Here is a 9623-nt window from a genome sequence, read left to right on the forward strand (position 1 = left end):
TATAACATATCAAATGCATACACAATTGTCTCGTTCGGATCTCAGCGGAACCACTTCGTGACCCTTCCTTGTGAGGAAAAAAGTGCAGAGTCAGAAATTATTTTCCAACTAAAATATAAGTTCAGCACATGGACCAAACGATTAGAGCAGATAATGATTCTAACACTCAGGCCCGTACCCAGCCTTAAAATTAGGGGGGCCCGGTGGAAATTAGGGGGACCCGATCCAAAAATATTAGTTCATCCCATATTATAGTTCATTTGCAAGCTTACCATGAAAATTTTAGACGGGGCCAGTAAAAACTTAGGGGGCCCGGCCTCCCTAGACCCTGCCTGGATACGGGCCTGCTAACACTGCTGCCCAAGAGCTGGCCACTTAAGGAAATTGAGAACGAATTTGGTGTGACAAATTTCATGGATGTTACTGCAAAGAAATTTATTAAACAAAGAGGGCAGCCTATCAACTTCAAACCCAAACCTAGGACGCTCATTGTCGGAAAACAATTGTCAAAGAAGTCCATGCTTTCTACAATAGTGATAATGTTATTCGTCAGGTGCCTGGGAAAAAAAGACTTCGTGTCTGTTCAGCAACAAAGAAAGAGAGCCCGCATGCAAAACTACTGATCCTGATAAATTTTAAGGAAGCATACTTGGTTTTCAAGGACAAGAATCCTGATGGCAAAGTTGGATTTTACAAATTTTGTGTACTTAGACCACAGAATTACATTCTGGCAGGTGCAAGGGGAGTGTGTGTGTGTGTGTTTGCATTATTCATCTAAATTCTGTCTTGATGCTTACTGTAGCAAAGATTGACAAGATGACTAGGGGATGGAAGAGTCTTCTCTACACATAAAGGGACTGTCTCAGGCGAATGGTGTGTGAGAATGCAACAGATAATTGCAAGATAAATGAGTGCTCTGAATGCTCAGGAAAAACACATCAAGCAGAAATTTGTGGACCTGATGGACGGACACATGACCGAAGAGGTGACCTACAAACAGTGGGTTTCAGTTAGTCGAACCATGTTGAAGAAAATGACTTAATCTGCTAACGAGGTTGTAGATGATCTCGGCAAGAAAGTGACGGTACTGTAGAAACATTCCTTTATTGCAAAGCAATAATCGGCATACCTACAGGATGATGCACAGGGATACCACTGGAATAATGCCCAAGCAAATGTGAACCAATTTGTAGCCTACTATCGTGAGCAGGGTGTACTGCAGTACTAAAGCATGGTGATCATATCTGAATACCTCAGACTAGTGATGAGCAATGGGTATATTCCCGATGGGAAGGAAAATAAAAATGGGAATATTCCCGGATTTTTTCCCTAGCATATTAATTCCCGGGAAGGAATTTATTTCCATTTCTTTACTTAAACTTCCAAATTATAAGGACCATATGACAAAATATTTCATTTTCATTCATTATGACTTATTTCTAATATTTAAATAATTTGGAGCTTGAAAAAATTAAAATTCGCTGACTGTACTTTATATAACTACTAATATGAATCTTTATGTTCCATTTCCATTTGCACTAAAATGTAGCAAAGGACTAATTTACAAATGATGAAAAGGAACCAGTTTGTAATGTAATGTAAAAATTATGTAGAAATAGAAATGAACTACTATTAATACACCCCGAACCACCGTTAGTAATAGACGTCAATCTGTCTTCTATCTCTGACTCGCATTTCTGAAGAGATACCTGAACTTCTCTGACATAGTGAATTAACGCATGAAATTTCGAGAAATAGGTAGGAAGAAATTTCTTGTGGCAATGTTATGTGCAAAATTATAAAGATAAGTCAGTATCTTGCAAATACTGTGAACTTAAATATGTATGCACAAATATTAATAAAATGGTGAGACGTGTCTTCTGGCAGTTACCCAACCTAATTTGTTTATAACATTTAAAATTATAACATGTTTATAATATCAGTAGTAGATTGGAGTTTAGAAAAACCACTTACATATAAATATAAAGCGGTAAGCGATGTAAAAGTATGTGGACCTACTATACCACTTTTTGCACATATTTACTTGCATAGAACATATTGTAAGTAAATATACATTAATGCGTACCCTCTAAATATAATAAAATATTAATAAAATAACGTAATATCATTCAGAATATACATTTTAAAGAATCCTGTAGAGACAACAGTAATAAAATACTCTGAGAAAAAGAACGAATTTAACTCCGAAATCATAATATAGGAATAGAATGGGATGTTCTTTGTGATTGTACATAAATTCCCGGAAAATTCCCATTTTTGGGAATCTTTCCGGGAATTTACCAATCACTACCTCAGATATGACACTGTTGCAGTTCATATGTTCCAGAAAAATAGTGCAAATCCTGACAGACAAGTTTCCCAATGTGCCAAAAATTGTATTACTTCTCTGATGGAGCTGCGTCTCATTACAAGAACCGGAAAAACTTCAATAACATCTATATACATTCTCATGACTATAGTGTGGGATGTGAATGGTATTTCTTTCCAACCTCACATGCAAGGGAGTATGTGATGGTGTTGAAGGTGCACTGAAAAGGAATGTTGCAAAAGCAAGCCTTCCAAGACAAATCAGATCAGATCATGACTTACGTCAACTGTACAAGTGGGCCACGAATAACAGCAATGATTCGAAAATGGTGTGTATGTGTACTGCACAGTGGGGGGATATGAAGAGAAAGACACCTTCCTAAAGGACAGATTTGATGCAGCTCAACAGTTTCCTGGAACTTGCAACTTTCATTCTTTGGTTCCTGTGTCTCGAAGAAACGTCGCAATGAGGCAATGTTCTTCTAAACCAGACGTTAAGGAAAAGTTAGTAATTGTAGCAGATGGCTCACAACCTTGACTTGCCATTGGCTTTGTCACTTGCACTTGTGGTGGCTTCTGGTAGCTTGCTTGTGTTCGGCAAGTCGGTGAGACATATGAAACGGCAAAGATGTGTTTCCTGAGATCTCATGGACCACCACTTTCCTTTGTATATCCAGATATACCAGATGTGCTCTTAGTGCCTGCTGTTCAGATCATCTCTCTTGTTGATCTCATGACTGCAACTGGCCGTAAATACAAGCTCAACAAGGAGATGGAAGAACTAACTCGACTGCTTCAACACAGGCACCACTGAGAATTGACCACTTTCGGAAGGTCAGTAATAGCTAAATGTTTCTTACACCTTACTTGACAAGTATTGACAAATTGGCGAGTTGCAACATTGTCACCCGAGGGTCTCTCCCAACATGGTTACAGTAGACTCCAGGCCCATTTTTGGCCTAAATTGACACTTGACACACTTATGCTCGACCTTTGTACCCCACTTCAAGGAAATCAAAGGGCACTTTCTGGAATATCACTGACCCAATCTTTTTCCTTGATTTCCCGGAAAATGACATTTGATTTTCAAATAAATGTTTCTCACATACCTTTTAGTCTATTCTTTCCTCTTCGAAATGATATATGAATTTTCTCTCTTGCTTATTATTTACATAAGGCGTGACAAATTAAAGCTATCAAGATTCTACGGCAAACAACAACATCAAATTTGTCCACTTTTACCACTCTGCTCTCTGAAACTACATGGGTATAGGGCTACAGTTTGGTTCATAATCATCCCTCATAGGCGCCTATATGTACACCAAGTTTCGTACAAATCTGACACCATGAGATTTTGGGCTTCTTTAATTTCACATGGAATGACCATACTGTTCGAATTTAGATCATACTAGATTCTTTTATTCTCTTTTCTACAATAAAACTGGTTATCATTTTAAATATTTTGATTACTTGTTTATATATAGCATGGTGCCTTTCCTAATATAATTAGTGAACAAAAAATAGGCCTAAGGAGAAATGGTTTTACGCTTACGTTTTTTCAACAATTCAAGATTATCGAACCAAAATGCAAGACTGTATAAGAATAAATATAAGTGACAATGATTAATTTGAAATGATTAAGAATCTCAATCATTAAAAGCTTATTTTCTTTATTACTTTTTAAAAGTACAACATGATTGAATTACATTTTCCGCTTATAAGATTCAGGTAACACATTTTCATTCGAAACATGTTAAAAAGTAACTTTATTAAGCTACTGATTAATTTATAATTAAAGTTTAACATTAGAAAGTAAAGTTATTTCTATACCTCACTCCTTTCCATATGTTTTGTAGACAATTTTATGCCTTTGTGTGTCTATTTTGATAGATACGAACACAGCAGACTACACGAACGTGTTGTTCTTCACTTACTTCATCTTATCTCACTCAAATCAAGAAACTGAAGAAATATCGTACTCTTTGATATAGACTATTCTTTTAGCATGAACCAGTTTTTTCCTTGATGTAGATTACATCATTATTAAATGTGTTGATGGTTTTCCTGGAGCATTACTTTCCTATTCCATATTTTCACTTTAAAAAATTCAGCGTGTATTGTTATTTTATTATTTATTATTTCCCCCCGCACCCTTCTCCTAGAATATGCTTTTCACTGGATTGTAAACATTTCTTTTCTAGTTTTTGAAAGTTTCGTGAGTGGAGGTTGAAAGATTTACTAAATCTAGATATTCTGTGCAAACTGCATGTTACAACGCTTATGAGAGGAGTCGTAACACCAAGGTAAATAGAAAAGTTTAGACCAACCCTAGTATAGAAATGCTTCCTTTCTGCGTTAGGACCACTTGATTATTTTTCAGAAAAAATCAGAAACAACCATAACTCAATAACAACAGGTCATCTCCAGTGATTCCCTACTTTCTTGACCGGCGCTTTCCAAAGTCGACATGGGTATGTTGAGAACCTTCTGTAGATCACGAATACGTAGATTTTGATGTCACAAAGTGAGGTGTGTCCGAACAGGAGTCGAAAGACTGATCGACTGTCCTGACAGTATTATAGTAGTCAATTCTTGGATCACCGTGTGCCACTGGAGAGGCTTCCTGTAGAGATCTTTAGGTCTATCCTGATCTGCGGACTCTGCTTCATAATACTATGCCACACATTACTCATAAAACAACAGAGATCTAGCGGGATCCTCACAAGAAGTGACGAGAACTAGCCCAGAAGCAGGTATTGTTTACTTGTGGCGGCGTGTATCTCCGGTGACCGACCGGCCCCTCGAACAATGTAGATATGGAGATAACATGTACACGTTTGATCCCTAATATGCAAACCACGATGTCATATTTGAGGCTGTTCCAGTGTCAGGTCCCAAAACAGCCAGACACTGTTGATTTCTCTTGGCTATTTAGCCTAATGCGTCAGCTGAGCTTGGTTTGTGTATGTGTGTATATCAGGAACAAATTGATCTGTGCCTCCCCCATAACACACTACTAGCTACGGGGCCTGCAAGATATCACAACAAAGTCCAACTGGAATCAAATTTAAAACTAGACGTAGCTAATTACTCGAGTATGTAAGCTTAGTTCACCATGCACTTGAAAACAATGCATTGTATGAATTTCCGAGGCACAATATTTTATAATTTTTTGTGGCGTCTTCCGTATACTTGTTTCTTACGTATCAAGGCATTGCCATCCATGATGGATACTTACTTCATTCTTTTCTGTCGACAAGGTGATACATATTGTTCTGTCCTTAGCATATTTTAATAAGGCAAAGAAATGAGCAGAGAAGTAACACAAGATTTGTTTAGGAATGGAATAAAATGTAATATTGCATTAGAAGTGTTGAATCCCCGGAGTCACCTGGAAATAAAACAAACGTTTACAATTTGTACAAATATTTTAGGAAATCCTTGAGTATGTTAAAGATGGCATGCATCCTTGAAGCTCCACCAGTTCAACAACCATTGACAACATCGAAGAATTGATGGGAATTATTATGAATGAACGCTACATCACAATCAGACGCGATTCTAATGCTGTTGACATATAATATATTTAGCTAATATCAATTTTTTGGCATTTGTTGACAGGAGATGTGCAGCGGCAAAATATATTACGAAACAATAACTTACACTTCATCGCTTGTTTGTAACTTCTTGGCAGTAAACAACACTGTTGTTACTCTTCAGCCTCCGAATTCGCCGGATATGGTTTCCTGAGTTTCCTTCTTATTCGGGAAGTTAGAGAAAACACGAAAGAACGGCGTATTGCCGCCACAGGGTGGATGAAGAAAATATTACTGAAAGAGCTAAATATTATGCCAATAAATGTGTTCCATAAATGCTTCCAAAGATAGGAAAAGAATCTGGTATGGGTGTGTTATGTCTGAAGTGGAAAACAATTGATACTATTGAATTTATAAGTATCGATTAAGTGAATGTATAATTCTGCGTTTCTCTTTAAAATCAACTTTCTTACTTGATATGTATTTGTCGTTTGGAACATAGAGCAAACCAGCAAAGAGAGAAATAATGTGAAAATAAAATACGAGTAGAACCTTGAAATGTATTTGCACTCATTATATACATGTATCTACTGTATGTAGTACATTAGTTTCTATTGGATCGGAAGCTATGATAACATTAAAAATGTGTTATTTATTCCATCGCATGTTTTCTGTTAACATGCGATGCATGTATATCTGTTTTAGTATTGCACTCAATATGGTTTGCTGTTTCCGCAATTTAGATCTGTTACGTATGAATTATTGAGTAAATTTCTATGGCACGTTCAACATAAAATAATATGTCACATTTATTCTTGATTTAATTCGGTGGTAGTTCCGTACTGGAAAATATTATTTGTTTAACACGTATAATGAAGTTGGGCTTCATTTTCTTTACTTCTATAGCATTCTCTTGCTATTTTCCGCTTGGCGTTTCACAAGAGCCGGATGATGATGAACCTGGAGAACCAGTAGGTAACAGTTCTTATCATATAGCTTCAAAGTATTAGTAAAAGTATTAAATGAAGTTATTGTTAATTCTATGTTTATGACTCACTATTTTGTTATCACCTAAAAGATAAGGATGATTAGTGAAAGTAAATTACTGTGAAAGATTTGGTAAAATGTGATTATGAATGAAAACAAGAGAACCGGGACAAACCACTGAAATATCCATCATTGAAACAGAACCAAGCTACCTCGCATCAGAGACGAGCGATTTATTACTAAATAGCCGTAGTCCGAGTAGAATATTTTTCTCATAATTTAAAAGAAAGGATACCTACTTGAAGACTCCACACTGTGATATTTAAATATTTCCTTCAATATTCAGAAGATATATTTCTACCTTGTGAGAATTCCTAAGTGAAATAGAAATAATTTAATAACCACAACATATCTTTTGAAACTGAACATTTTTGTTTATATATCAATCGACTGCTACCTTTCTGTGGCAAAATTTTATAATTAAGGAAGCAGAGAATATTTAACATCTTAATTCCTGAGCGTATTTATCTTTACGAATTTCAGTTTTCCTGATAGTGAAATACTTTTCTAAAGCATGAATATTATGTATTACCTAAAAGTAGACATTACAACTTCGTGACAACGGATTTCTAAATATTGTGTATGATGATACATATTTCGGTATTGTAAGTTAGAATTGCTATATTATGTCTGTTAGAAAATATATAAAACAAATTGTTACAACAGGGAAGGATGAATTAAAAAGTATAAACACTATTTATAGGCAATCTAAAAGTTATTTTTCACATGAGATGACTGTGTAAGTTGAAAGACACTTTGTGCAAGCTAATAAAAGCTGTTGAATGGAGATTTTGAATTGCTTTGTGAGAGGGCTATGTTATTAAGATGATAAGGAATATACATTGTTAGTTTGATGCCAGCAATATACGCAAGTGGTGAAGAGGTAGTTAGTTTTATAGTACCACTACAAACAAAAAAACATACACCTTGGTTAAGAGTGACATAAAACAGTGACTGGAGTTTCAGTTTCTGAAATCTCAAACTCAGTAAATAATGTTCAGGTGAAACCATAAGATGTCTCTGTTGAAACTGATCTCCAGTAAGGTGAAAATTTGGATACAAACAGAACGAGTAACAGAGTTGAAATGCCTTTCCTGATACAACGCTTGACATCGGTAACGGAAATATTTTATACTGCCACAAGTTTTCGGGTTATTTCGTATTTGAAAAACCTATCTTGATCAAGCAGGGGAAACTTCTTTCAGAATTTGTAGCAGCACTAGACTTCCCTCGTCAAAATTCGTACAAGTATCATGAGTCGAATTAAACAATATGCTAGTGTGCCGAGTGCTGAGCTTTAAAGCAGCGAAGAGTACTAGAATGCAGGTTATACATTTAACTGCTAATATCCAGTTTCCATGAATTTCGAAAGTAAAGACAAACTCAAAATAAGACAGAGGTTGAATAGCAAAAGGTTCACCTAACGTCTTACTTCTAATACCAACAACATTTGTGATGTTGGTCAGCCAACTCTGATTTCCATTACCGTTTGGAGATTCCTTCATGAAATCAATCCTTGATAACAGTATGTATTCTGTACGAGTCCACTAAAACACAAAAAATTTCAAACCTATATAGTTTAAGTAGTCATCCACATTCTAGTAACATTCTTGCATCGTCACTATCTTGGTGCTATTTTATGAACTGGAAAACGCCTACTGCATAACTTGGTGTTATGGAATTTTAAAGCAGATATATAAATGAGATCTTCGTGAGCAAATTATGGAGTTCATTATGAAGGTACTACACGGACATTATTTTAAGAGGAAAATTTCAGCAGGAGTAAGGTAATGTACTTAGTGTCGCAGTGATACTAGCACTGTTAAAAGTACTGTGCCTCAGATCAGTCTTCGGTTCGAGGTCTGCCGTATGTTACGATCTATCAGTATATTGTCAATCTAAATACCTTTGCAGTGCTTCAACTTACTTTAAATGATTTTGTCAAATGCGACAAAATTTCGGTTTTCTGAGAAAAACAATCAATATGTTTACTTTTGCTTCCAACGAAGTAATGTTGTTCGTCCATGTGAGTGGTACCGTTGGAAAAGCCATGTAATATTAAAGAATATTGCTGTTGAACCATGACGCTAGACAAAATAGTATTCAGGAAGTAAACGTTTAGAAAAATGGATCACATTTTGATTTCCAAAATTGCCCCCCCCTTTGTTTTCAAGATACAAAATCGAAATTTTACACATGCATTTTGTACCTAACTACGTCATTTCTCAGAGATTTTTAGATCCCCGTAAACCCAGGTCCGAGCCAGAGAGGAGCAAATATTTTGAAATGTTTTCCCCAAACTCCCGATTTTCCCAAATTTTCCCGTTTCTGGTGTATAATACAGACAAGTGTTTGGTACCGTTGGAAAGAACGGTATTCTCAAAAAAAAAAAAACGAGGTATGAATCATCATCCTACGATAGATACTGTAGTAACGAAGCAGTAGCTGTTTGAGTAAAAGTCTAAAGTTTACCTAAAAAGTTGAAATCCTAAAAGAGATAAGCCCCTTGTGATTTCGACTACCTATTCTTGCTTTTAGAACTATCTGTGTTTTAGCCTTTATATGGCCTTTATAACTCTGTAGGAGATTTCTCTTAATTTCTATAGCCTATTTAATCTTAACTTTGACCATAAATGCAGTTTTATCTGGAAGGATCGCCAGATTTATGATATGTATTTTTTTTTGTGTGTGTGTGTGTGTGTATTTGGGATA

Source organism: Thermobia domestica, chromosome 14 (genome assembly GCF_964235325.1).
Source record: "Thermobia domestica chromosome 14, izTheDome1.hap1.1, whole genome shotgun sequence".
NCBI lineage: Eukaryota > Metazoa > Arthropoda > Insecta > Zygentoma > Lepismatidae > Thermobia > Thermobia domestica.